Here is a 13,991-nt window from a genome sequence, read left to right on the forward strand (position 1 = left end):
AGGACCATAATATTGGCAGATCCACACGTGTGAATGAGAAGAAAGAAGAAAATGTTAAGCATTTCTACAGCCATTCACAAAGCGAAACCCTCCTAGGAACACTGAATACAGTGAGAACAGTGTATAAAACAAAGGTTAGCTGCTGTGTATGTGTGTGTGTATTGGAAGCATTACATCTGCACCAGAAAGAACACAGACCTGCGACGCCATTATTTGAGGCTGGTAAACGAAGACAAATGGCCCCTTTGTGTCCGTCTATCACTTGGGTCAGTCAGCCGTGGGCAGGCTCAGGTACTAAATCAAATACAGAAAATGTACAGCATTTTGACAAACTGTCATGGCTGGGGCCGGTGATGGATGGCTGTAGTGCAGCTCAGGGTAAATGATGTCAAACCACTTATATTCAAATACCTCCCACCCTGGCTGCCTGGAGGAAGGGATTTCCCCCTGTTAAAAACGGACTATGATCAAAATCATGGTATTCTTAAAGGCTGAAAACCCTGCATTAGCACCACAAGTAAAACTAGTAACAACCTAAATGAGAAAGGACAACATTGAAGAAATCAATAGAAGGAAATCTTAAGACAACCTGTAGCTGATAGGGTGGGTACATACTGAAGAACAGACATTTCTGTAGCTGATAGTGTGGATATATAATGATAACAGAGGTTTCTGGGTACATTCTGGAGAACCGAGGCTCTACTTTACCTTGGAAGATCTTGGTGTCAAACTCCAGCAGAGGGTAAAGGTTGTCAGGCAGCACCCGTGTGAACCTAGGAGTTCTGCTCCAGGAAAATCCAGTGATGGACCAGCCTCTTCCTTTTGAGGAAGCTCTGCACACCGCATTGCCTGACACAATGTACTGCCTGAGGGATGACCAGAGAGATGCACGCCAGACATTTCTAATGGCCATATGGCTAATATGAATGAATATTAAGTAATGACAGAAAATGCATGACAAAAATGTTTTATCAATTCCAAAATGGTCATATTCCTGATCCAAATGAAACACTTAATGAAAGAGTGAAACAAACACAGAAAATGCCTTCATGAATAGGTGGGTGGCCCTGAATTGAGACCCCTTGGAGTAGCAATGAAAGAGTATGTCCTTTTTCTTCCATCCAATCTCGACTGTGAGCGTCATTATTTTCGAAGCAGGGATGAATTTCACATGATCAAACCACATAGTGACAGGAGAACAACAGAATGTGCAAGAAAACGGAGTAAATGGGTAACTCCATGAAGGCAATTTGTCATCTCTTAGAAGAAAGAAAAAAAAACTGTGCCCAAAGCAACTTTCAGAGACCTCAAGTTATTCTCTCCACAGTGCCTTAAATTTGGATTAAGCGAATACGTAATGACTCGCCCAGACAGGATGGAGACTGAATACTAAGGGCATTGAAAATATTACATTGATAAAACCATGGTGAAAGATTTTTTTTATTCACAAGTGGTTATTACATTTAGTCCTGCAGCCAGTCAGTGTTTCATTTAGACTCCTGTAACTTCAAAATGGTGCAATCTGTGATTGAAACATCCCTGTTTGGGTTTTTTTAATGAATTAAATGCCTCAAGAATTTAGTTCAACTGTCTAAAGCCATCAGAACCCCGAAAAATAAGCTCGTTTTATACCTTTGTTTATAATTACATTGTTAATAATACACTGTATGGCTTCAAAACATGGTTAAAACTATAATCTCATGGATGGTTCTGGCATTCACAGCTCTGTAGATTAATTTGAGAATGGTCTCCAGGCACAGCCCTAAACTTTTTGCTAAATCTGTGGCGGGGTGTCTGGTTTGAACTATAGATTACCACTTTAAGAAGGCAGGGGGAAAAAAAACTAAATGAGCCTGGAAAAATGTAATTCATCCCTGGGGTAAAAGATTCAGGCTCTGAGTTACGTGCTTCTGTTGAACTCCTCTGTATAGGTCGAGGGGATGAGCAGTCTTGAAGTTCAAACATATCATTGACTGACAGTGGATAGTGCTGGGTTCTGTGCTGCAGGCAATGTGTTTGAAGCTACCAGCTGTGCCCTGATTACACAGCACTCTCTCCCCAGGCTTCAAAGCATAGCTAACGAGTTTTTAACCAACTAACAGTATAGCTCCATATTCCCTCTCAATAGGATCTGAAACCCATAAGAGTTAGACGGTATGCCATATATACCGTATCCCGGGGTATTTTGAAATACCCTGGTATGATTTTCAATACCATTGAAAAAAATGACTTTAAATTTTACATTTTAATATATCAATTAAAACGGTCAAAAAGATGAAAAATAGCTCTGTTGCAAAGAGCAATTTCTCAAGCAAGAATGTCACTGGGACTGTCTGGGAGAGGTCTGAGTCAAGAGGGGAAAACTGAAAACCATCTGTTATTGGTAGAGAGGTTTGGAACTCTTTCTTATTGGTCCATTCACCAATTACCGGCTGATGATGTCACCAGGCAGGCCAAATCTCCATCCCACTAGAACAGGCAGGTAATCTTTTCAAACAGCTCTACACTAAAAGGGCAGTATCATTTTCACAGTATTATTCCAACCTCAGCATGGAAATATACATAAAAACACAGGGAAAAGTTTGACTGCACTGGGCCTTTAAACTGCAACCACTTATTTGCTTTGACCTCAAAGTGCTTTCACCACACCGTCCCACTAGTTTATATTATAATATGCTTGCATGCACTCATTAGCATTTTACATGTTTGCTAACCGTCGGACTACAGAGGCTCAGTGTAGTCCTGGGATGGCACAAGGACGGTATGGCAATCTGGATACCGCTCAAGCCTAACCCTGATTAGTCATCTGGATCTGATTAACTATACAGAACAAAAATATAAATGCAACGTGTAAATTGTTGGTGTCATGTTTCATGAGCTGAAATAAAATATCCCAGAAACGTTCCAGACGGTGTGGCATATCAAGAAGCTGATTAAACAGCATAATCATTACACAGGTGCACCTTGCATAATCATTACACAGGTGCACCTTGTGCTGGGAACAATAAAAGGCCACTAAAATAGGCAGTTTTGTCACGCAACACAATGCCACAGATATCTCAAGTTTTGAGGGAATGTGCAAATGGTATGCTGTCCACCAGAGCTGTTGCCAGAGAATTTAATGATAATTTATCTCCGTCATTTTAGAGAATTTGGCAGTAAGTCCAACCGGCCTCACAACCACAGGCAACGTGTAACAACACCAGCCCAGGACCTCCACATCCAGCTTCTTCACCTGCAGTATAGTCTGAGACCAGCCACCCGGACAGGTGATATAACTGAATTTCTGCACAAACAGTCAGAAACTGTCTCAGGGAAGCTCATCTGTGTGCTCGTTGTCCTCACTATGATCTTGACCTGACTGCAATTTGGCATCGTCACTGACTTCAGTGGGCAGATGCTCACTTTCGAAGGCCACTGTCATGCAGGAGAAGTGTGGATGAATCCCGGTTTCAACAGAACTGGGCAGATGGCAGACAGCGTGTATGGAATCGTGGGGTGAGTGGTTTGCTGATGTCAACGTTGTGACCAGTGTTCCATGGTAGAGGTGGGGTTATGGTTTTGCCAGGCATACGGCAATTTGAATGCACAGAGATACCGTGACGAGATCCTGAGGCCCGCCAATATCCAGCAACTTCACACAGCCATTGAAGAGGAGTGGGACAACATTCCACAGGCCACAAGCCTGATTCAATTCTATGCTAAGAAGATGTGTCACGCTGCATGACGCAAACAGTTGCCACACCAGATACTGACTGGTTTCCTGATCCACGCCCCTACCTATGTTTTTTTTAAGGTAATTGTGACCAACGGATGCATATCTGTATTCCCATTCATATGAAATCCATAGATTAGGGCCTAATGAATTCATTTAACTTGGCGGATTTCCTTATATGAACTGAAACTCTGTAAAATCTTTGAAATTGTTACATGTTGCATTTTTCTTCTGTGTAATAATCACATACTTGTAGTAGGGCAGTATCTTGATTATCTTCCAGTTGATGGTAGTCTCTTTAGGGTGCACACTTGGGCCATCTGGACCTTGGCCACCTGCCAGAACCTCTTGTGCTCCACCAGGGTCTCCTGCATCTCCCTCAGCAGCAGGTACACACCCTCCAGGGTGTCCTCGTACACCTGCACTCAGTCAATCCCTAATCCATCTGTAACGGTTCTCCTCGTCATCTGAGGAAGAGTTGTCAAGATCGGACCAATGCGCAGCGTGGTATGTGTCCATGTTAATATTTAATAAATCAACTGAACACTGAATAACAAAACAACAAAGAGAGTGAAACGAAACGGTCCTGTAAGGTGCAAACACACAAAACAGAAGAAAACTACCCACAAATCAAGTGGGAAAAACAGGCTAACTAAGTATGATTCTCAATCAGAGACAACAATTGACAGCTGCCTCATACCAGGCCAAACACATAGAAAACCAAAACTAGAACAACACATAGAATGCCCACCCCAACTCACGCCCTGACCAACCTAAACAAGAAACATAACAAAGGAACTAAGGTGACACCATCAGACAATCATACAGTAGAATTTAGGAATATCAAACACTACAGCAGCCTATATGCCATTGTCATCCAAGCGAATTCCTAATGCCAAAGTTAAGTGTTTTTCCAAGTAAACTAGCTGGGAAAAAACAATCCCATCCATAATTGCTCATGCAAACCACTAATGTGCCAAATGCCAATATCATTGTATAAATTGTATTGATAACACTGTCCTTGACTGTATCGCTGGCTATTGCTATAGAGTACAAGCCTGCAGCTAGCCTGTATTCACACACAAAGTGTAATTGAGTGGGACATGCATTGATATGTCTATAATCCATTTAGCAGGACATTACATGGGTCTAGGCGCTTCCTGCAGCCTGCTCAAGCTGTGACCTGTGAAATCACCAGCACAGAGCTGATGATCTGGAGATGCTTAATGGAAGGAGATGCACACTGATGGAATACTAAAGACACCACTGAATAAATGCCAAACATGTAATTTGTATACAAGGAATTTGGCAAAGGAAATGATCATTGTCCTCCATAATGTTGAAAAGAGTCAGGCATCTCTCATCTTTTTTTCAATAGTGTTGACAAAAACGCAAGGAGTGCTTTCATTTCGGTAGGTGCACTACACATTACACTCCACTAATGTTCCCTGAAATCTAGTCATTTAGAGAGTGACTGCCGCTAAAAACCAACTAATCCCTTACCTGTGACATCGAGTCAGAGACATTTATTCTAGTGTCAAAACTGACTACAAAGTGTAGATAGGATAATTTTGGTCAAAGTCAGTCTCGTCTAAAGCTGAGTTTGAAACCTCTGCATCACAACGAGTAAATTAAGGTTGGGTTTGGATTACAATTAGTCCCCTTTTGCCAAGCTCCACGTGCTAATCACCCATCCCCCCACTTCGCTTCCTTTCATTAAATGGGGCTCAGTTTCATTACCCCCAACCAACATGTTCAAAGGATCACAGCCATTTGGGACTGAAAAGCCCTACTATGCAATGCATGCCTCCAGCAGGATGCACCAGCCTGGTCTCATAGACTAGTCGTAACATAGTAAATATTAGGGCCTCCCGAGTGGCGCAGCAGTCTAAGGGAGACCAATGAGTGGCGACCGGTAGACCCATGTGGCTTTGACCTTCGCATGGCTCTCGACCTTCGCCTTCCCCGAGTCTGTAGGGGAGTTGCAGCAATGGGACAAGACTGTAAATACAAATTGGATGTCATGAAAAAGCGGTAAAGAAAAACAGTAAAATTAGTATGATATGCTAAATTTAGTTTGGTTTGGTGGTTGGTCGGGGTGGATGAGTGGGCTTATATCGCGAACGTCTAGCAACCCAAATGTTGCCTGTTTGAAATCTCATTACAGACAATTTACTTTGCATGTTAGCTAACCCTAACCTTAACCACTAGCCTAGCTAACGTTATCCACCTTGCTAGCATTAGCCACCCTACCTAGCTCAATACAACTCGGATTTGGCTTAGAAACACAATAACATTTCAAAAGGTAAATCATTTGTAGAAAAACCTTTTGTCGTGATTGTGATGTGGCCAGATTGACTTTAGATACAGTAGCTATAATTTTATCCAGCTAACTAAGATAGAGGGGACCACCGTATTTTAGCTAGCTAACATTAGCATTGCTAGCTATTTGACAAACTTGTGCGTGATGGGACAAGGACATCCCTGCCGGCCAAACCCTCCCCTAACCTGGACGACGCTGGGCTAATTGTGCGCTGCCTCATGGGTCTCCCGGTCACCACTCATGGGTCTCCCGGTCACGGCCAGCTGGACAGAGCATGGACTCAAACCAGGATCTCTAGTAACAACAAAATGCAACATCGAAAGTAAATTTGACAACATAATAAAGCAAAGTTATTTCCTACCAATTATGTTTATTCCACTCCAAGTTAGCAATTGTAATCTAGACAAAACAGTCACATTATTCTCTGAGGTGCAAAGCATATTTAATGCACAAATAAATATTGTCTGAAACTATGGTGGTACTAGCTAACTCATGTGACTACAACAGTGTACTAACTAGCAGGAACAAACTCAAACCAACACAGGGCCATAGCAAAACACATCACAGCTGGTTGGTTGCAAAGTGTAACAGCATCACTGGCCTGAATCTAATCTAATCTGGAGCTAGTCCGTCTACATCTGTAAAGCATAGAATTAGCTTCTAAACCAGATTACGTTTCTCAAGCGTGGTTTATTATTGAAGGATGGTGACAATCATTTAACCTGTTTTTCTGTTCGACAAAGTGGACAGTTGGGTGCCAGAGTGATCCCCTGGTCATGAATGGATGCTGGGACCTAACAGACGCAGCTAAGGTGGGTATCATAACATGTCCAGCAATGTGATTGCAATGGTTTAGCAACCTCAAAATCATTTCTTTCACTGTTCACTTACCATGTTCACAGCTTGTCAAGCAAGACCTCAGAATGAAAGTGTGAAATGTGACAGGTACCCTTGTGACACCGCCTCCATTGTTGCCTGAGTCTCCCTCAACTCCTATGAAAAGGACACATCATCACGAGGCCTCTGATAGTGACCAGAGTTACTACCTTGATGAAAGACTGCTTCATCGACGACAGGTAGTGTGTTATGTGAAAAGTTTTATTCAAAGATACAATACCCAGCTTGATAAAATAGTAGGCCAATTTCCCAGCCAAGCAGATACAACTAGTAGTCATTTTGGTTGTGAAGTGCATTAGCGTTGTCCTGTCTTTAGAACCAAAATGCAATTTACCACTTGGCTGTCTAATATAAATCACCTTGTCACAGATTCTCCCAGTCAACACCACCTCATAAGATTGCCTGCTGCAGTTGTTCAAGAGATACCAGTTTGAGCCGAACATGCAGCACAGAGAAGACCAACAAGGAGGCCCTCATTAGCATCATGCAGACATGCCCTCACTGTGAGCATTCCTAGGAATGTTGGCAAGTATCCAGCCAGAGGCAACAGCTTTCACAGGCTCATCATTTGTAGCAATACAGAAGGTAAACCACTTCATTTGATACATTTGATAACCCAATTGTGAAACAATTGATGTAAACTGACATTTGTTGCTTATTTTCTACTTCTTGGGTGTATATAACGTCCAGGGCATAACCTAGACTGGTAGAACCAGCCTGATTGCTGTGTTCAACATTCTATTTCACTGCACATTTATGATATCTGGAGTGAAACAGAAAGGTGAATGAAGTGATTAGGTTGGTTCCCCCAGGCTAATCATAACCATTATTGATCAGTGGTGTAAAGTACTTCAGTAAAAATAATTTAAAGTACTACATAAGCAGTTTGTGGTATCTGTACTTTATTTAACTGTTGATATTTTTGACAACTTTTCCTTTTACTTCACGACATTCCTAAAGAAAATAACTCCATATATTTTCCCTGACACCCAAAAGTACTCGTTACATGTAGAGGGCTTAGCAGGACATGGAAATGGTCCAGTTCACGCACTTACCAGGGGAACACGTGGTCATCTCTACTGCCTCTAAACTGGCGGAGTCACGAAAAACTATTGCATAGTTTGTAAATGATGAGTGTTGGAGTGTACACCTTGGCTATCCGTACATTTTAAAATCAAGAACATGGTGCCATCTGCTTTGCTTAATGTAAGGGATTTGAAATGATTCATACTTTTACTACTTAAGTATATTTTAACATATACATTTACTTTTGATACTTAAGTATATTTAGAAGCAAATACTTTTACTTAAGTAGTATTTCACTGGGTGACTCACTTTTACTTGAGTAACTTTCTATTAAGGTATCTATACTTTTACTCAAGTTTGACAATTGGGTACTTCTTTCACTACTGCCATTTGATGATGTAAATCAGTGTTCTGTCTGTCCGTCCGTCCGACCGATCGACCGACTGACCGATCGATCGACTGACCGATCAGTATTTTTGAGGAGTGGCCAGGAGCTGATCTATGCTGCTATAGCCATCACTGGGGGCTCTGGCAAAGACCACACCACCTGCTCACCAACGTTTGTCAAAGTCCAGACTGACAGATACCGATGATACCGATGTCTCTAAATGGAGATAGACCTGGCAGAAGGCATTACATTTTTTACTAGACAACTTTTACTTTGTCCTTTCTTATTAATGAATTGAATGGTATCAGTCAATATGGGGAGGGAGAAACCCTGTGTATTCTGCACCAGGATCAGGGAACTCCTGTTGTATATGGGACACCACACGACCACTGGCATGTTTGCCAAGATAGCCCCATTACCACCAGACAAAACGCCGATAGGCACAGTATCTGTATCAGCTGGGAGGAAGGATTGCACATGGAGAAATAGTTCTCCACTGTCTGAATCCCTGGGAGGAAGGAGAATAGACACTTGGCATGAAAGCCAGTGGCATTTGTTCAAGACCTGTCACAGTACAACAGATAGCAGAGCAGAACACAGGGTAACGCTCTATAGAAGAGCCTCAGTGTCAAGGGAGAGGCTTATTCATTTCCCTACTCACTGCATCCAATTAATAATGTATAAAGAAGTGATACCATTAACCGTAATAAGTCAAGGTGGTATGATATTATTCTTGGTGCATAGAAATTGAAAATAACCATAATGAAGTGAAGAATATTTATGAGCACGCAAGAGTGGATGCCCGTTCTAAAACAAATCCAGAGTAAGCACAAGGTTTGATCCACTCGGCGCAGTCAATCGAATCAGAGTGCCATGACTGCATAACGTTAGCATAAAGTAGAATAAAAGTATAGGGCGAGGCGTAACATCTCAGAGCGTTACTCACCGACAGCCCCGGGCCAGCTTCCCACTCCAGTAGTCGGTGGTGATGCGTTAGAGCGAGGCCAGGTAGTGGACGTCACACAGCGTGGCTCCCCAGGACGCCTCCTTCCTCTTGCTCTGCTTCCGCCACTGTAGGCCCTGAGCTGCCTGTCGAAGGACAACGGCTGTTGCCATGAGGTAAAAGAGCCACTGGAATCGACACTGGGTGTAATGACTGAACATGGTCTCCAGCTCACGGTGGTCTGGTAGAGGGGGGGGGGGCTGCCTCAGGGTAGAAACCTTTAGCACAAGTGGATGCACTGCATGTCAAGGGTGAAATTGCATTTATGCTCCAATACATGGATAACGCCACAACAGTCCCCATCTAAATCTAGTGGAGACCAAAAACTACAGGGAAAACAGGACTCATTTTGAAATGAACACAGATCCATTCCTGTCTGCCACTTACAGAAATGTAGAGTTTGTAAAAATGTATTTTAGGATCATGAAATGGAACATACAGTATATGTGTAACAAAGGCCTTTAGGTCATTAGTTCCCATTAACATTGCCCTACCTATAGGCCAATGCAGTTGATTTCAGATGGTGTATGAAGGGTAGGACGAGTGCTCCAGTTCGGAGGGTACAGTATAACATAATAATCCGGAGGGAGACTGCTCGGAGACTGAAACCATTTGTGACTAGTTTCCGCTCCCCAATTCACCAGCCGATAAAAACACTTTGAAGCGACTCAGCAGTGCAAAAAATTGGATAACCTTTTTTTCCTCAACGGCTTCAATCATAGACAGACTGCCTGTAATAAACCAAAATCCTGCAAGCGGATACAGCTCAAAAGTTTCTCCAGAGTAAAATGCCAATGTCGAGCTTCCCAGTACAGCATTCTAAAGATTGGATATGATGAGTCAGATGAGGGCTCTGCTTTGAGGATTAAATCAACTCATTGCTTACAGGTGTGGTGTCAAACTACTGAAAAAGAACTAAACATGTTTTCTTTATCCATTGGGAACAACCATGTTCCTGGCCAGAATTCACACATAACTTGGCCATAGCCACGTCACAACAGTCACGAGCCTTCATCTGCACTGCCAAAAAGTCCATCTGTATAACAAATCTGGCATGCAGCTCATATCAGGCAATAAAGGACCACCTTTGAATCCCATTGCGTTCACAGTGAATAATCTATTTATAATTCATAACTGGCTGTCGAAAGCAGACGAGCAGTGCTAAAATTGATCCCTGCAAAAGTAAAAAATGGTATGCCCCATATGACCTTGCCTAATAAATGAGACTGAAACCAATTCACAGTCTTGTGCAAGTGCCTTTGGTCACAAGCAAACAAATCTTGATTGGCACCCACAGAGAAAGACCTACGTTTTGAAGTCTGTTTAACAATATTTTCCTGTGGATATTTTGTCTCAAATTGACACACAAGTACCAACCCATGGACAATCTGTAAAGTAAGTTCAAATCATTTTAGTCAACATTTGTGTCAGACAAGGGACGTTTAGGCTTTTTCTATGTAAATATGCGTGGTTATGCCTGCACAATGGAAGGCATCGGGATCACATATGACCTACCATAGTTCTGTAGTTTGTTGAATACATGCTGGAAAACGTTGGCAATGCTTCCGTGATGCTCAAGAGCAGTGGTGTAAAGTACTTGAGTAAAAATACTTTAAGTAGTTTTTTTGGGTATCTGTACTTTACTTTAATATTTATATGTTTGACTACTTTTACTTCCCTACATTCCTTAAGAAAATATTGTAATTTTTAATCAATACATTTTCCTTGACCCCCAAAAGTACTAGTTACATTTCGAATGCTTAGCAGGACAGGAAAATGGTCCAATTCAGGCACTTATCAACAGAACATCCCTGGTCATCCCTACTGCCTCTGATCTGCCTGACTCACTAAACACACATGCTTCGTTTGTAAATGATGTCAATGTTAGAGTGTCACTCTGGCTATCCGTAAAAAAAATATATATCATTTTTTTTATTTTTTATGTTGCCGTCTGGTTTGCTTAATTTAAGGAATTTTAAATGATTTATAATTTTACTTTTACTAAGTACATTTAAAACCAAATAATTTTAGACTTTTACTCAAGTAGAATTTTACTTGGGGGACTTTTACTTTAGTCATTTTCTATTAAGGGATCTTTACTTTTATTCAAGTATGACAATTGGGTACTTTTTCCACTACTGCTCAAGAGCCAAGTAATACAGCTCCTTCCATTCAAACTTCAGCATGTTTCCCTCATCATCATCTTTGTCTGTCAAATAAGAACAAAACACTGTTGCAATATTCAAGTGACAAAATATTCCACTACCTTCCAAACTTTCATTCAGGACAATATGTGTGGCAGCAGGGGCGTAGGCCTCTGGAGAGTAAAGCCCAGCCAATCGGATTGGTCTTTACTTATCAGTGTTCCAAACAGGACATTAGACTTTTTACCTAAACATGCAAACACCATCAGATATAATTCATAGCAAACAGTGCACTGTTTTAATCAGATTAGATTAAATATAATAGAACAGATTAACCGGAATGTCATTCACTCTCACGGGATGGGTTGCCAAAAATATCTAACTGAAAGCCACATATGTCACTGTCCTTCAATAGCTATATGCACCATGCCACTGCTTATTTCATTTGGTCATTTAGCAAGCAAGATAGCTCATAATCCAATGCATTTTATCACAGTCAACACACCTGTATTTTAGCTTTAAAAAAGCCAAATTCTCTCTTAGCCCATGGCAAAATGTGTAGAATAGCGTGAGATAAGATATAAAACTACACATTTTCCTTTGCCCCATGGCAAAATGTTTAGTGTTGCAGGAAATAAGCTATAAAACTGCAAATTGTTCTCTTTGCCCACGGCAAAATATTATGGGTAACAATGCGTCACAATAGGTAAATTAAGGTTGGGTTTTGATTTGAGGATGTACATTTTGCCCACCAACATGGGTGAGCAGCTGCGATGATTGTTCTCTATCCAATAGCATAAACAGCGAGACAGACTTGCCCAGCAGCCAGATTTTGTTTACATTAGACAACACATCGCACATTTTGTTTACTTGAGAAATACTGCACCAAACACCTTGAAATGTAAAATGTGCAAATAAAACATACTCTGCAAAAACGTCAAATTGATTACAGATTTCTTGTTCTTAAATTCATTCTGGTGATCTTGAGGAAGTGAACTAGGCTTCCACATCTACAGCATGTTATGGGGTACAAAAATGAATCAAACAGGACCACATTGAAGACTAAAATCTTGTTTTTCTAATGAGCAACAGAAAAACACATGTTCAGTGTCTCTATAACACAACGGGTGGCAACTCTTTGGCACCAAACTGACAATAGATATAGAACTTTACAACTTCCTAAAAATAAATGAACTCACCTTGGATATGACCTTCCAAGACATCCTTCTCAATTCCCAATAAGCTCTCTATGTCAGAGCAGGGCAGTCTCATTGAGGGCAGATGAAACATTTCCTCCAGAACCAGCCACTGGGTCCAGTGCTTGTGTGATGGGAACGGAATGTCTGCAAACAGCTTCTCCTGGAGTGACCTGTTACAGTGCAGTCTTGGCTGTGATGGAGCAGTTGGCGGTGACAAACGGGACTCCAAATGACGTCTGTGTAAAGAGGAGAAGCCACAAGTGATGAACGTGAACTTTATTCATTCACAAAAAAAGGATCAGCATATCTCAACAATTACTAAAGTCTAATTCTACTAATATAAAAAAAAAGTTTTACATTACCTGTAAGTATCTTGTCCAGAGTGAGTTGCAGGAACACATTTGAAACAAGGTTTGGCAGGTGCTCCCAACCCTCAAGAGAGACGTGCAATCCAGATGCCATAGGTTGAGAATAAAGACTTTGTCACTCAAGTCTAGTATCCCCGTGTATGAGCTTTCATGTGTCTACTCCCGTTGCCTGCTTTCTTCTTTGACCTCAAACGAGGTCGCGGATTAAAGAGAACACTGTCCCTGCAACTCATTCTCCCATCTCCCGTCGTGCATTTTTGCCACCTGCCATAGTCAGCCATTCTTGAGAGGGATTTAACATTTAAGAACGTACCATTGTTGCAGTCAAAAGGGGAAGTAACCTGGGAATGTCGCACCTGGGTACGGGGAATGCTTGATTGAGTTTGCCCGGCATGCCGTGAGCTACACTACATGACCAAAAAGTATGTGGACACCTGCTCGTTGAACATCTCATTCCAAAATCATGGCCATTAATATGGAGTTGGTCCCCCCTTTACTGCTATAACAGCCTCCTCTCTTCTGGGAAGACTTTCCACTAGATGTTGGAACATTGCTGCAGGGACTTGCTTCCATTCAGCCACAAGAGCATTGGTGAGGTCGGGCACTGATGTTGGGCGATTAAGCCTAGTTCGCAGTCAGCATTCCAATTCATCCCAAAGTGGTTCAATGTGGTTGAGGTCAGGGCTCTGTGCAGGCCAGTCAAGTTCTTCCACTCAAATCTCGACAAACCATTTCTGTATGGACCTTGCTTTGTGCATGGGGCCATTGTCATGCTGAAACAGGAAAGGGCCTTTCCAAAACTGTTGCCACAAAGTTGGAAGCACAGAATCGTCTATAATGTCATTGTATGCTGTAGCTTTAAGATTTCCTATCACTGGAACAAAGGGGTCTAGCCCGTATCATGAAAAACAGCCCCAGATCATTATTC

At 41.8% G+C, this 13,991-nt stretch overlaps 1 pseudogene; it reads right to left on the bottom strand.

Annotated features, from left to right (window-relative positions):
* Positions 1 to 523: 523 nt before the first annotated feature.
* LOC135557276 (uncharacterized) lies at positions 524 to 13,318 on the bottom strand (annotated as a pseudogene).
* Positions 13,319 to 13,991: the final 673 nt, after the last annotated feature.

The sequence above is a fragment of the Oncorhynchus masou genome, chromosome 16 (genome assembly GCF_036934945.1).
Source record: "Oncorhynchus masou masou isolate Uvic2021 chromosome 16, UVic_Omas_1.1, whole genome shotgun sequence".
Taxonomy (NCBI): domain Eukaryota; kingdom Metazoa; phylum Chordata; class Actinopteri; order Salmoniformes; family Salmonidae; genus Oncorhynchus; species Oncorhynchus masou.